Source organism: Myxine glutinosa, chromosome 10 (genome assembly GCF_964187855.1).
Source record: "Myxine glutinosa chromosome 10, kmMyxGlut1.1, whole genome shotgun sequence".
Taxonomy (NCBI): Eukaryota; Metazoa; Chordata; class Myxini; order Myxiniformes; family Myxinidae; genus Myxine; species Myxine glutinosa.
Window position 1 is genome coordinate 92,683,061 of NC_136270.1, and position 9,824 is coordinate 92,692,884.

The window sequence follows — 9,824 nt, forward strand, 5'->3', positions numbered from 1 at the left end:
CAGGAGGAAGAGCAGCCTTTGGAGATCTCAAAAGAAAATATTGTCAGATTTTTGAAGGAAACTTTCAGACAAAGGCATGTACGAATTAAGGATCATTTTCCTAATATCCAGGCCTTCCTTGCAGCCGCAAAACCTTTGCTGCAAAGGAGTGAGCATGTGGAAATCTCCGAACCTGAATTTCAGCGGCTGAGGAAATCCATCACGAAGGCAAACAAGGAATTAATTGAGGAAGAGGACTTCACCCCCTAGAAGAATCAACCATGGAACTAAATGTTGTATCCTTAAATATAAATGGGGATCGTGCCCCCTTACGGAGGGTGCAAACCATTCAAGCGGTTGGAAAAGAAAAGGCTGACATTATTCTCTTACAAGAGACCCACGCTACTAGTGCTCAAGTAGCCGATTGGGGGAAACTTTTTAAAGGGCAATGGTGGCTAAGTGGGTTCCCTACACCTCGGGCCGGTGTTGCCATTTGCCTAAGTCACAAGATTTGTGCTCAACAGGTTTCATTTAAAGAAATCTATAAAGGGCATTTGATCTCCGTAGATTTTATTTATAATACCCAAAAGATTATCGTAGTGAATGTTTATGCACCGTGTGACCCAATGGAGAGGAAAATTTTCTTTTCCACTCTGCGGGATTTTGTAAAAACTCTGGACCCAACAGCCTTTATCTGTATCGCGGGAGATTTTAATTGCACAATTTGTCCGTCAATTGATAGGAATGGTCATGAGCCTCATGTTGCCTCTACGAAAGCTCTAGAGGACACCATCAACATCTTTCGGTTTAAGGATGTGTGGAGATCACAACACCCACTCTCACGCTGTTATACATGGTGTAGATGCAATGATGGTATTATGTCAATGGCAAGGCTGGACAGATTCTATGTGAACAAGCCAATGTTGAATGTGGTGTCTGTCTCCAAAATTTTACCAACTGGATTCACAGACCACAGTTTAATCTCAATGTCCTTTAAGTTACCCTTTCCACCCGGTGGTAGTGCTTACTGGTCTTTGAATACTCGTCTCTTACATGACAAGGAATTTAATGAGGCCTTTCACGTCGTGTGGGAGAAAATTCGCTCCTCCAGACCTGAGTATGATAGTCTCCGGCTGTGGTGGGACATTGCAAAATCCCAAATTAAGAATTTCTGTCAACAATATAGTGCATACACCACCAAAATCCAATCAATATCAATCGATCAGTTAAAATCTGAAATTATATCGTTAGAACAGAATGTTGACGAGGTTGGGAGAGGTGCACGTGACCAACTAATATGGGCAAAGAAAGCAGTGCTGGAGGAAGCGGTACGGCAACGGGCGATGGGTGCCTTGGTCCGAATGCGAATGAGCTATTTAACTCTGGACATGCCAAACAAAGAGTTCTTTAAGTTAGAGTCTTCCCTCAAAAGGTCACAACAAATTCATACTTTACTCACTCCCAATGGGTCGCTGGTGACCTCTCAGCAGGCGATCAGGTGTACTCTGAAAGGGTTCTATTCTAACTTGTATTCTCCTCAGAACGTGGACAATGAGGTGATACGAGAGTTAACTGCTGGGCTTCCGAGTGTCGAGGAGGATGAGCGATGCATGCTCGATTCCCCAATTTCGGCTGATGAACTTGAAGCAGCTGTGCGTAGCCTGAAAGATGGGAAAGCTTCTGGAATAGATGGCCTGCCCACATAATTCTACAAGACCTTCTGGGCCCTTGTGGGACCTGACTTACTCGATGTACTCGATGAAAGCATACGTGTCGGAGAACTTCCAATGTCTTGTAGACGAGCAGTCGTTTGTTTGCTACCAAAAGCTGGGAATCTTCAACTGGTTGATAACTGGTGACCTGTCTCCTTATTGTGTGTTGATTACAAGATTTTCTCTAAAGTACTTGCTAATCGTATGAAGACGGTGATCAGTTCAGTTATACACCCGGACCAGACCTACTGTGTGCCTGGAAAATCTATTTATGATAATATTTTTTTGGTAAGAGATATTATTTCATGCAATAAGTTCCTGCGTGACGATTTTGGGTTGCTGTTTCTTGATCAAACTAAGGCCTTCGATCGTGTTGACCACAAGTACCTTTTTTCTGTCCTGAAAGGAATGGGGTTTGGTGAAACTTTCACCTCTTATGTGAAACTCCTGTATACTAATACTCAATGTATGATGAAGATCAACAATAGGTTATGCTCTCCCTTTCCTTTCCAACGGGGTATTCGCCAAGGTTGCCCCCTCTCTGGGCTTTTATATATAGTCGCCCTTGAACCACTCCTTCGGTCTATTAGACAGCAAATACCTCAGGGAATGAGAAGTATAGAAGGAGCAGAATTTGTGCAGACGGCTTATGCTGATGATGTCTGTGTTTTGATTAGAAGCTCCAATGATGTCTCTGCTTTACAACGTTGTATGCGAGATTTCTCTGCAGCCTCTTCCGGTGGGATCAATTGGAATAAAAGTACAGCATTATGGTGTGGCAAAGGCAATCTCTCTTGTGTATCACCACCCTCACTCCCACACAACCTGGTCTGGAGAACGGACGGGGCTAAATATCTTGGAGTGCATATCGGTAATCGTGAAACAGAAATGAAAAATTGGAAAGGAGTGTTGGAGCAAATTATGCACAGATTGAAAGCATGGGAAGGACTGCTGAGGTCCATCTCCTATCGAGGCCGTACCCTTGTCATAAACAATCTGGTTGCAACAAAATTATGGCACAGAATTATTGCTTTACAGCCATCAAACCAACTAATTATGGCTACTCAGCGAATGCTAGTAAACTTCTTTTGGAGTGGCTACCATTGGCTGAGGCCTGAGATATTGTATTACCCCCGGAAGGAAGGTGGCCAGGGCATTGTTGATATCTCTGGTCGGGTTGTGGCCTTTCGGCTGCAGTCTCTGCAGAGACTACTGTTCGCTGAACAGCTGCCCTGGCGGCCCTTTGCATTTTTTCTGTTACAACAGGCTGGTAGACTGAGATATGATCGGCAGCTTCTTTTGATAGACCTCGAGCATATAAATTTTGCCTCTCTTCCGAGATTCTATCAGAGTTTATTGGACACTTGGAAAAGGTTTGACGTCCACCGCTTCCTTGAGGGCTATAATTGTCGAATGTTCCTTCAAGAACCCCTTTTCTTCAATAACTTTTTTCCTGGTATCCCTCATAGCTATGCCCTGATTAAAAAATTTATCCAAGGAGGGATTAACAAAGTATGTGATCTGAGAGATTCATCTGGAGTTAAGTGGAAACCTGCTGGTTTGGTGGCAACCTCAGTTGGATCTCGGTCTGTCCGACTTGTAGACCAAGTTGTACGTATAGTCATTAGAAAATTTAGACAGCTAAACATCGGCTGGGAAGGTGTTGGTAACATTGAGGACTTTCGGTTAGGTTTCCCTGAAATCAAAGTGCTCCTTTCGTCTTCTCTTCAGCCGGAGATTGAACATACCCCCCCTTTTCATCTTGTAACTAAGATTGGAATCCGTGATCTCTCTCGACAAAATAAGAATGTACCCCTCTCTGGGAGAACACGAGTAGCTTTGTGGTCAGAGCGGTTAGGGTTGGGGTCTCCCTCTACCCCCCCTTTGGCCTCACATGTACACCTTACCAATACATGGTGTGTTAGCAGACATACAATGGAGGTTAGCACACTGGGCGCTTCCCTCCAATATTTTTGTCCACCGTATTAACAGCTCACTGCCGGAAACTTGTCCTTTCTGTGACCAGAAGGAGGATTTGTTTCATGCTTATGTACAGTGTCGCAGACTGACATCGCTTTTCTTGTTCCTTGAATATCTTTTTCACCAATTGTCCTTCCCTTTCAATATGCAATGTTTATATTTGGTGTGTCTTTCAGGCCCACATGTAGAGATGTGGGTGTTCTTCTCAATTTTTTGGTTGCTGTTGCAAAATATGCGATATATAAATCTCGGAAAATTAAAATAGATAACGGCTATGGCTCTGATGCTATTTCTATTTTTAAAGGGTTTGTCTCAACACGACTCAAGCTAGAATTTGATTTCTTTGTCAGTAATGGAAACGTCCAACTTTTTGAGAGAAAGTGGTGTATTGGCAATGTTCTGTGCTCAGTCGATGATTCAAAAGTGGTAATTACTTTATAATTCCTGATTGATTTGACTTTTTTTCTTTGGAACTGATTGCTTGCATATATGTTTCTTCCTGTGTCCTTGAATACATTTCTCTCTCTCTCTCTCTTAGTTTTTCGCTTAATTTGCTCTTGATGTATTTATAGCTCTTGCATGAGCATTTCCTTTAAAATTGGTTGTGGTTTTGTTTGTGTCTTCCCCTTTGGTTTGTAAAATATATATTTTTTGTATATTTGCTGGTTTCTTTTAAATACTCTTTGCTCTTTTTGTGGTGTCTTCATGATCCTTATGCAATTTCTTTAAACTGGTTGCTGTGTTTTTTTTTTTTACAACTGCTTGTGAAATGGCTTTACATTGTTTATAATAAAAGGACACAAAAGTCTTAGTCTTTCAGTCTTTGTTTTTGTTTTGTTTTTTCTCTCTCTCTCTCTCTCTCTCTCTCTCTCTCTCTCTCTCTATCTCTCTCTATCTCTATCTCTATCTCTATCTCTATCTCTATCTCTCTCTCTCTCTCTCTCTCTCTCTCTCCATACGGCCGCACAAGGCTGCTGTTGTTCCAAGCTCGAGCTCGATGGCCCTTGTTGGGATATAACTATTTTAGCTGTCGGCCCAAGCTACACTGTATTACCAAAGTATTGGGACAGCATACTCAAACTGGAAAGGAACTCTTCCGACATGCATATATATGTATTTTCCCCACGCATAAGTTTCATAAATTTTGGGGAAGTTCCGCATGCATTGTACATCAAGTATGAAGCGGGTATTGAAACTCAGTTGTAGTCAAGTTGTCACAAGGAAAGGAGGTAACCAACCTTACTTCAGCATGGTTATTGTGTCAGAGGTTCTTGAAACTCCCATCACAGGCCTTTGCCAAGTCAACGTGAATGCCATTTGGATGTCACGTGGCAGACAAGTCCGTGGACTTTTCTTTTTTCTTGCTGTCTCTCCTCCATTATACTACCTCTAATATCACAGCTTTCTGATCCTTCATGGATCTTCCAGAATGCATACTCTCTTCTGTTAACCTCCTCAAATCTAGGCTTACCACCACCTCCACTCTTTTCTCCCGTTTGTGAAACTCCTCCCAGAGATGGTTCAACCATACGTCACTTTTCACTGTTTCAAGCAAGCAGTGCACACTATCATCTCATAGCATCCTCCGACCTACCCCATGATATTTTCTACCCCTTTACACCGACGACCTAATCTAACCCAAATCTCTAACTTGAGAGTTACCATGCTCTTACCAACTTTCACATGATTTGTCGTGAAGTCTGATGAGAACTTCATTATATATTTTGAGAAATCTTTGTAAGCAATTAATGGAGTCCCTATTGTGTTTGATACGAGAGCAGACCAGCACCTTTGTATTCAAAATCAAATAAACTGTTGTAAACTAATAACATATTTCATTACTGTCCAAAGAAAGCCTGGTGTTGGCTTAGCGGTTAGGGTGCCGGCTTGGGATGTTCGAATCCTGGTCGATTGCTGAATTAACACCAGGGGGGTTGACTCAGCCTGTCATCCTTCCTAGGTCAGCAAATTGAGTACCAGCTCACTGGTAATTCCCTGTGTGTCGCAAGAGGCGACTAACAGGGTTGGCGGCAGGAAGGAAGAGCATTCGGCCATAAAACATTGCTTTAAAAAGGGGGACCATGGTGCCTGAAAAAGGCCAACCCCTGCTCTGTGGGGAAAAATGACCTCTAAAGGTGGTTCTTCATTACTGTCCAAAGATTTTTGGAGATGGTCTCATCAGGTCTGCATCACATTCTATACAGAATCTATATACAGTATATATTGTTACGGATCCGGGGGACGGCACTCCCGTTAACAATGGGGGGGTTAATCCCCTTGTCCTGTTAAGCTGGCCGTCTGACCGGTCCTGGTACTTGTAACGCTCTTTTGCGGGGTGGGATTGATCAGGGTTATTCGTCAAGGTGTTATCCCGAATACCTTCACCAATCCCTCCGCAAAACAGGGAGACAAGTACCGCTCGAACCACGGACAAGATGGTATTTGCTGAGCGGTTTAGCAATCCGCGTTTCGAGCCGTTATCAATTGACTAAACCCGATTCCGAGCATTGGCCAAATCGTGCCACAGGTACTCAATCGAAAGAATGGACTAAAGCGATCGGATGAGAAAGAAGAAACCAAAGGTAAGAAATAGACATTTATTAATTATGTACTGTTACATATTTATGTGAAGGTATGTGGATTACCATTCAGGTCTTTGCTTATCCGTGTGTAGTATATTAAGGGTTGTTGTGATTGGAGGGTCAGGAGCCCTTCTGAACAAGTGGCCGGAAACGGAAGTGACCAAAAACGGAAGGAAAAAGACACGAGGAAAAAAGGAGGAGGATTCTTCTTCCTCGCCCCGCTCCGACAAAAGGTGGGATCGACCTTGCGCTGCGTGGAAAAGCGGCGTTCCGAAGCCTGTCTGGCGAGAGGAATCACCGGGACGTGTACCTGCCCGGTGGAGACGTCAAGTTGACGTGGGGCCGTGCATCGACCCCGCGTCTGGCATCGTTCGCGGCTCCGTCTAAACAGACGCGTGCAGGTCGCACGTTGGGGCCTAACGCGCCTTGCAAGCGGCGTGGGGTTTGGCTTGCTCTACCGTACCCGCTTCGCGTGGCCACGAGGGGCTGCAGCCACGGTGCCTGGTACGATACCTGCCCGGTGGAGAAACGTCCACCCGGGGTTCGTTCAACCGCCCGAGTGCGGCGACGCCGACTATCATCTTGGTCAGGAGGGGCCCAGAGACATTGTGCGGGGCCGAGACCAAAAGGGTGTCGTGAGTACTCACCGGGACACACGTATATAAGATGGCCATCTTACTCATAGGGAATTGATTGTGGCTGGGGAATTGTTGATGGTAGTGTATTGTTGATTGCTCGGGGAAAATCTCCGTGGTTGTGTCATTGAAATATTGTTGATGGTTGTGTATTGTTGATTGCTCGGGGAAAATCTCCGTGGTGGTGTCATTGAAATTGTATGGTATCTTTACCATTGAAATATATCCTTGAACGTCAGTTGTCTCTCGGGTGAAATTCATATGGATTGCGTGGCGAAAGCGCATATATAATACAGCTTTCTGGCAAAGTTCCTCTCACGGTCCGGGGGTCACTGAGACCAGGTATTCACCGAGGGGACCACGTAACAGAATTGGGGGCTCGTCCAAATTACGATTTGCGGTTTCGCAATTGGGTCTACGTCCGGGATTTAAAATTGTATAAAATAATAAAATAATAATTTTTGATTAATTAAAATTTATTAATTAATTATTAATTGGTAAATTATTTTTGAGAAATTGGGGTAAAGTCTTGGGTGAAGGTTAACAGGTGTTAACGATAGGCACCATGGCGTTTGTGGCACAGAACTTTGGGGTAACCCCGAGTGAGGCACAGTTCCGAGCGTTGCTAAAGTCGGACCTCTTGAAATTGGCCAAACATTTTAACTTGGAGGTCCGAACTAATTTGAGGAAGGCAGAGTTGCAGGCCACGGTGATACAATCTATGGTGGGATTAGGAACATGGGACGAGTTAGCCTGGGAGTGGCTACCCGAAGAACCAGAAGACGTTGAGCTCCGGAAACTGGAGTTGCAATTACGGAGCCAGGAACGGATCAAAGAAGAAGAAAGGAAAGAGCAGAAGAAGAAAGGAAAGCAGAAAAGGAAAGAGCAGAAGAAGAAAGGAAAGCAGAAAAGGAAAGAGCAGAAGAAGAAAGGAAAGCAGAAAAGGAAAGAGCAGAAGAGGAAAGGAAAGCAGAAGAGAGGAGAGAAGAGAAGCAAGCAGAGGAAAGGAGAGTGGAACGAGAACTCCAGGAAAGGTTAGAAGGGAGAAAAGCGGAGGAGAGGAGAGCTGCAAGGGACCTCGAAGCAGAGGAGAGAAAAGCGGAAAGGGAATTAAAGGAACGTGACATGGAGCTTCAGCAAGAAATCAAATTCAAGGAGCTGGAGTTAATGAGAGAACGGGGAGAGGCACCACCCTTGCTGACGGGGTCGACACCTAACCAGAAAACCTGGGATGTGGGCAGACATGTGAGGCTGGTTCCACCGTTCAGTGAAAAAGAAGTCGCGAAATTTTTTCCACACTTTGAGAAAGTGGCTCGACAATTAAACTGGCCGGAGGAGGCCTGGACCATACTCGTGCAAAGTGTGCTGGTGGGGAAAGCTCAGGAAATTTATTCGGCGCTACCAATGGACCAATGTGCAGATTATGAGGTACTGAAGAAGCACATCCTCAAGGCCTATGAGTTGGTTCCGGAAGCTTACAGGCAAAAATTCAGGAATGCCAGGAAGAGGGAGAGTGAGACCCATGTGGAGTTTGCCAGAGTGAAAGAAAACATGTTTGATCGGTGGTGTGAGTCAAAAGGAGTCGGGAAAGACTTCGAGACATTGCGGGACTTGATCCTGGTGGAGGAATTCCAGCAGTGTGTCCACGAGGACATCAAAGTGTACCTGCAGGAAAAGAAAGTACCAAAGTTGTGGGACGCAGCCACCATGGCAGATGATTATGCCTTAACCCACCGAATAGGGGTCCACGAACCTAACTCCTCGCCGAGATCTCCGCAGGGGAGGTGGGGAACAGCAGGTGCGGAGAACGACCATACATGGCGGCGGCCTCGAGATGATTATGGGGACAACTATGATACCCCACCTGTTCGAAATCGGAGGGATGCGGGCCCAAGACAAACTTATAGTTCGGGGGGACTTCGGACTTCCTCTGGGCCTACTTGCGCTTTTTGCAAGAAACCTGGACACTTGATGTCCAGTTGTTACCGCATGAAAAGCGAAGACCCAGAGCGGAGTCCGGCTACTACGACTCCAAACGCAATGGCCATTGTGAGAAATCGCCATCAAAAGGGTTACCAACCATTTATTTCCGAGGGGTTTGTGTCACGGGATGGAGCCTCGACTAACCGGAAACCGGTTAGGATATTGAGGGACACAGGGGCACATCAATCTTTAATGCTTGAAGGCATTTTGCCATGGTCCGAGGAGACGGCAACGGGGGATAGTGTTCGTTTACAGGGGATCGGGGGCGGTGTTAGTGCTCCCCTTCATGTCATCCATTTGGAGTCCGATTTGGTGTCAGGACCGGTCACCGTCGGTTTACAAGCCACGCTTCCTGTAGAGGGTGTATCTGTGGTTATCGGGAATGATTTGGCCGGGGGTCAAGTTTATGGTAACCTGAGGGTTGGTAAAGAGCCCAGCAGGGAAAATAACGCCACACCAGCTCGGGATGGCGACAAAAGTGCCAAGTTATTTGTAGGGGGACTGAACTTCAAAACAGAGGAAGAAGTTCTGACCTCTGTCTTCAACAGATATGGGCCGCTGGTGGAAGTGCGGTTGGTAAGAGACTGGGAAACGCAACAGTCAAGAGGGTTCGGCTTTGTCACGTTTGCCAGCACAAAAGACGCCAGAGAGGCAGAGAAGAATTGGAATGGCAAGGATTTGGAGGGTCGGACCATAACAGTAGGGAAGGCATTTCGTAGACGTCGAGAGGTCTACAGGAGAGGACAACTGGGCGGTAGTTTTGGTGGTGGCCGCAATCAATATTATTATGGAGGCTCCCTGAGTTACGGCCGCTCCCGAAGGAAGGATTGGCAAAGTAGTGGCCGAGAAGGAGACCGCTATTCCTGGGACTACAGGGACAAGTGGTCCCACCCTAAGTATTAGGGAAGTTCTGAGAAGTTGAAGCACTGAATGCGGCGGAGCCGCCGAGCCAA